Genomic DNA, 6,010 nt, shown 5'->3' with positions numbered 1-6,010 from the left:
ATAGTTAAACATATACAAAGTCCCAAGAATCTGCTCTCTGAGGAGAATGTCAACAGTGTCTCTGCATGATTCATTGTATCTCTGGCCTTACCTTCCAGTCCACCTGCGTGTCATCATTTTCTGCAAGAAGGTTGTGAGAGGAAATTCTTGGAAGTCTTCTTCAAAGTCCCTGTTCCCTGAGGATGGCATCCACAGTGACTCTGCATGATGATTGTATCTCCAGCCTTATCTTCTTCCAGTCAGCCTGCATTGCATTATTTGGTTCCTCATGAAGCACCTGTCACAGCAGCAGAGGTGACGGTCTGTGGCACAGTGGTGGAAGTGTGCTCTGCATTCAAGAAAACCCCAGGTTCCGACCCTGGTTTTTACAGTTAAAGGATCTCAGCTAAGTATTGAGGAAGACTATCTGAAATTTTGGAATGCCATTTCCAGTGAAGCACTTGTGTTTCCAGATAATACTAAAATCTTCAGATGAGGAAAACCAAAGCAGACTGTGAAGAGCTCAGGAGGATTCAATTTCTCTAAAATAGGTGAAAGAGCAACAATGTGGTAAATGGAGTTCTTTGTAAGTCGGAGTACAGCAATTCGGTATGCTGAGAATTCTGCACTAAACATGTTCACTAGGCAAGCACATCTTCTACCATCAGTTGCCCACAAGCTGAGTCTTGGAATGGTTTGTCTTACCAGTTTGGCTTACGAGAGCCAGTTTGGTGTAGTGGTTAAGTGCACGGACTCTTATCTAGGAGAACCGGGTTTGATTCCCCACTCCTCCACTTACAACGGTTGGAATAGCCTAGATCAGCCATAGCTCTTGTAGGAGTTGTTCTTGAAAGGGCAGCTGCTGTAAGAGCTCTCTCAGCCTCACCTACCTCACAGGGTGTCTGTTGTGTGTCTGTGTGTGGAGGGAGGAAGGTAAAGGAGATTGTGGCTGCTCTGAGACTCTGAGAGTCAGAGTATAGGGCAGGATATAAATCCAATATCGTCTTCTTACCCTCATTATCTGTTGCTTAACTCAGGCACTCAGATGGACAGCTTGGGTTGGGAAATTCCTGGATATCTGGGCTGGAGTCTGAGGTGGGCAGGGCTTGGAGAGGAGATGGAGCTCAGCCGGGTTGCCAAGTCCTCTCTCTGGGAGGATTTGGGGTCATTCTGGGGTGGGCAGCCATGATGATGTCACCCAGAAGTGATGTCATCATGTTGACTACATCAGAGATGATGCTCTGGTTTTGGGCCAAAACTCTATGGGGTTTTTTGCTTCAAAACCAGTGTTTGCCCCAAAACCAGAGTATCACCATGTGACATCTCCAGTGTGAAGATGTCACCTGGATGTGATGTCATGTTGGGGATGTAACATGATGACATCACTGTTTGGGGTGGGGGTTCCAAAGCCCCTTAAAGTGGGGAAGACCCCACTGGACCTGGGGACTGGCAACCTGACCCCTCAAGTAGCCATTTTCTCCTGAGGAACTGATCTTTGTGTCACTTGGAGATCGGTTGTAATTCTGGGAGATCTCTGGGCCCCACCTGGCTGGCAATCCTATTATGTAGAATTGCCCACCTCAAGGTGGGATCCTGGAGCTATCCCAAAATTATAATTGATCATCTGACTACAGAGATCAGTTCCCCTGAAGAAAATGGCTGCTTTGTGAGTGGAGTCTATGGCATGTATGCCATTGAGGTCCCTCCCCTTATAAAGTCCTACCCTCCCTAGGCTTCACACCCAAATCTCCATCAATTTTTGAAGAAAAACATACAACCAGGGGCAGCCAGTCGGAGAAGCCCTAACTGTCACACCAGTCACTGAAGCCTGAAGCTCCTACTTAAACCTGCTGTCCAATGACCTACTTCTGTCCTTGTTCCCAGTTGACGAGACTCGTGATTGTGTGTCTCAATGCAGCCCAGGCATTTCAGTGGTGCTACTATGGCACTGATTTGAGGTCCTGCCATAGGACTCCCAATAGAACGTTTTATAAAAAACCTCAAAGGAAGATTGCACAAGTGGTGAAAAAGGGTGTGGAAAAAAGCATTGTTTGAAATGGCCATAACCCTTCAGAGATGGCTCATTATGTATGAACTGTTAAAATTTTAATGATTTTATTGTATTTTGATTTTAATACTCTGTTATTTTAACTGTTGTTAGGCACCCTGGCCCCATCAGGTGAGGATGGGATATAAATGCAATAAAATAAAAAATAATAGGAAGAAAATTGATATGCAAAACCCCCATATCTGTATTGCATATTGATATGCAAAACCCCCATACTTGATGACGAGCCAATAATGAATAACATCCAGTTTAGAAAAGAAATGTGAAAATGGCTTACAAACCTGGGATGTAATGGTCGGGTTATTCTTTTGGGACGAACTCCACTGGTTCTAAAAGGTCATCTGCCAGGAATTTTAAACTGAGAGTATTAAGAACATATTTTCGGAAGGTTTCTGTACCCTCAGGGTAAGCATGAATCAGGCTATTACTTGGAATGTTATGTTGACACACAACTACAATTGACCTAGGAACTGAAACGGAATGTGTGTCATTTAGGTCCTTGGAGTCAGACACGCTACCATTGCGTCACAAAGTCCTCAATAATCTCAATAATCTTGACTCTTGACTATTCAGCAATTTCCAAGAAAGTAAATCTCACCAATGTGCTGAAATGTTGTTATTCGGATGCCTGACATTCTCAAGACCATATTTCCCAGTGTGCTGGGTGTATCCTGCAAGCCGTGCAGCGGAGATGTGGCAGTGAGAAGGCAAGAATGAAGAGGAGGAGAGAGCATCAAGAAGACTCTTCAGCTAACCAGATGCCTTGCTTGCCACCACTCATATGTCTGTAGTAGCAATAGCAGGCAGGTTGGGGATAGAGAGATGGGACATGTAGAATGTTACTGAACTCCTGATAATGTCAGTTGTAGTAAATAGCCCCCCATGCATTTTTAATAAAGGGGACGTGGCCAGTGACGTCACTTCCGGTGACGTCACCGGAAGCTGTGTCATCAGGGTCATGACCCCAATGACGTCACCCAGGTCATGATGTCACCCCCATGTGACCTAGCCCCCGCCAATCACCATCTATGCCCCACCATGACGTAGCTACCCCACATATTTAATTAATTAAGCACCTCCTCCAGGAAATGACTTTACTGACTCACACCATGTGACGGACCTGGGAATGCCCAACCTGCTGTGGTGTATTTACCGGGACCCTGCTGAGCAGTTTGAAGATGATGATGAAACTACAGAGGGGGGTGAAAATGAAGAGGTTTTAGACAAATCCACGGAACAAGAGAATGTGGTGTCAAACTCACAGGTAATCAGGTAAAGCAGTGTTTGTGAATGGGTGTATAATGAAGGCGGGTGATGGGCTTTTTCACTGAACTGTTCTTTTTATTTTATTTTGACAGCTTGATGAGAATTTTATCCGGGCTTTCAGTAATCTTCACATTGGTAACCCTGTTGACGTGAATCTATCGTGTGTGTTGTGTTTTTGTACCAAAGTTACCCAGTGCAACAAGAAAAAGAAGAAGAAGAAAATGAATAATAAGTGGAAGAGGTAGTTCTGATACAATAAAGGCATTTGTTTTATAACCTTGTGTGATCATTTCTGAGTTAAGCGGGGCGATAATGGGGGCAGTTGATGAAGAGGAGGCCTTAAGGCATGTGTATTATTCACCTGGAGAAGCATGGAACTTTGGCATGGTGAGGCCTCTCTTCCAGGCAGCCAAAAAGCAGTGTAAAGCGCTCACTCAAAGCCATGTTACTAACTGGCTTTCAGAGCAAGATGCTTACACATTGCATAAGCAAGCCCGCGTCCACTTTAAGAGAAACAATATCATGGTTTCTGGTCTCGATGCCCAGTGGCAGGCGGATTTAGTTGATATGCGGAAATTTTCCAAACAGTTGTTGACATATTGTCTAAATATGCCTGGGCCTTGGCCTTAAAAGACAAGACAGGGTGGAGGGTGTCAAAAGCCCTTAAGGAAATTTTCAAACAAGGTAGAATATCTGCCAAGCTTCAGACTGATGACCCTCTTACCCCTCCCTCCCCTGTTCCTTATCACTGTCATAATTAAGCGCAGGGTTCCATGAAGATGAATTTTGGCATTACTCTGCATGAGGTTTGACATCTGATTTATAAATTCATCAGCAGGAAAGCCACCTGCTGGCCTCCTTATAGAATGCAGGGGATCGCTTAGTCCTGCCCCATCGATATGGAGCTGCACTAAATCACCATCCTGGACTCTGGCTCTCATATCGTTAAGAAGCTCCTGAATAGCTTCCCATATTGCCTCTTGTATGAGGATGGGGTGGCTTAACTGCTCTAAGTTTACAAACCTGAAGGCCTCTGAATACTGATCCATTGGCAAGTTTGCAAGATGTTGTTCCCACTCTCCAACTTTTTCTAGGTAAACCTTTGGTGTGTTGGGGTTAGAGGACTACTTTTGTGGGGGTGACGAGGGACCTTGTTCAGCAGCAGCATTGTTATTTGGCAAAATGGAGGTGGTAGCAGTCCCTGCCTCTGGGCTGAGAGGGGCACCGTGAACTGAATTACCATTTGTACACGCAGAGGCTCTGACTCTGCTAAGGAACCTTAAAAGAGAGTCACTTCTTTTTTGTCTAGATGTAAACTTTTTTGCATTCCCGAGGTGCTTTTGAAGGACTCTTTGCCAGACCTTTCTCAGTTTCAAATGTTTGCTTTTCCTTTTGTGTGTGTGATGAGGCCCCCTGACCTGCCCTGCGCCTATCTGCAGGGCTCCCCCATTTGGACATACAGTAGAACTTTGTAAAATTCTTTCAAAGTCTTTCCAAAAACCAATAAGGCTGTCTTTTAAAGCAGTATTTAAGGGTTTGCAACAGCTAACTATCCCCAAAGAATGAAAGCTTGTGGCTTGGCTGTTAAGTGTTTGCACAGCAACTGCTGTAATGCCAAGCAATTTCAACACATGCTCACATATCTCGCTAAAAGGGGCATCTGTAGTGATATTAATGCGGGGCCGACAGCCTCTAACCCTGCTTGCACCCCTTTTCCTACTTTTACACACCGCATCAGTTTGTAAAATATTTTCAGAACTTTTCCAGAAACCCATAAGGTTGCCTCTAAAAGCAGCAATTAAGCTGTCTATACTCAATGATTGCAAACTTTTTGCATGGTCAGCAATTGTTTGCATTACAGCTGTTGTAACAACCATCAGTTTTTGCATGCGCTTACACGTGTCCCTAAAAGATGCATCCACATTAGAATTGTCAATTTTCTGTTTCTTAGAGGTTGGTTCAAAAGCACAGTCTATTTGGGGTGTGTGTTTCCTTTTCACTTTACCACATCCTTTTGGCGAGGGCAGGGTGGATGATCCTTTCATGGAAGTCTGCAGCTTGGCTTGCTGTGATAAGGCTTTGTGCCCACATCCAGACCTCAACGGGGTGGAGCTCCTTGTGCTCTGAGGAAATCTCTGGTTTGTGACATCTTTAGGAAAAAAAGATTGAATGAAAATAAAATGCCAGGCCTCAGCAAAAATATTATTAATACAGCAGGCCAAAACAGTCATGCAGTTTATACACACATACACACCTTACAGGTTTTTTTTGCGTTTCATAGGCCCCCTAGCATTTGCTGGTCTGGTCTGTTTTGCTTAGAGCCCACATGTGCTTCATCAGATTTGTGCCTTTTCTCAGCTACAGTGGAGAGTTATTAAATAGGCACAAAGTTAAAAATCATTTCCCAACCATACAAAAATTAAACATTAAGCTTGCTTTTTAAAATGATGATCCAGAACAATGAAGCAATAAATTTAAAATTTACCAGACAGTGATTTCAGGCGTCTCTTGGTTTCCAACAGGGATAAGAGAGGACAGAAATTTTCCTTAGAAGGCCCAACATCATCTTTGTCAGGGGCATGTTGGCCTAATGAAAAAAAAAATAGCTTTTTCAAACTAGTTTTTTAAAAAAGGAAAAAGCCCTTAAATTCATTCACCCTCCCCCTCATACACAAAGGCAAATCAAATATTTACCAC

This window comes from Heteronotia binoei, chromosome 5 (genome assembly GCF_032191835.1).
Source record: "Heteronotia binoei isolate CCM8104 ecotype False Entrance Well chromosome 5, APGP_CSIRO_Hbin_v1, whole genome shotgun sequence".
NCBI lineage: Eukaryota > Metazoa > Chordata > Lepidosauria > Squamata > Gekkonidae > Heteronotia > Heteronotia binoei.
This window is presented reverse-complemented; position numbering follows the sequence as displayed.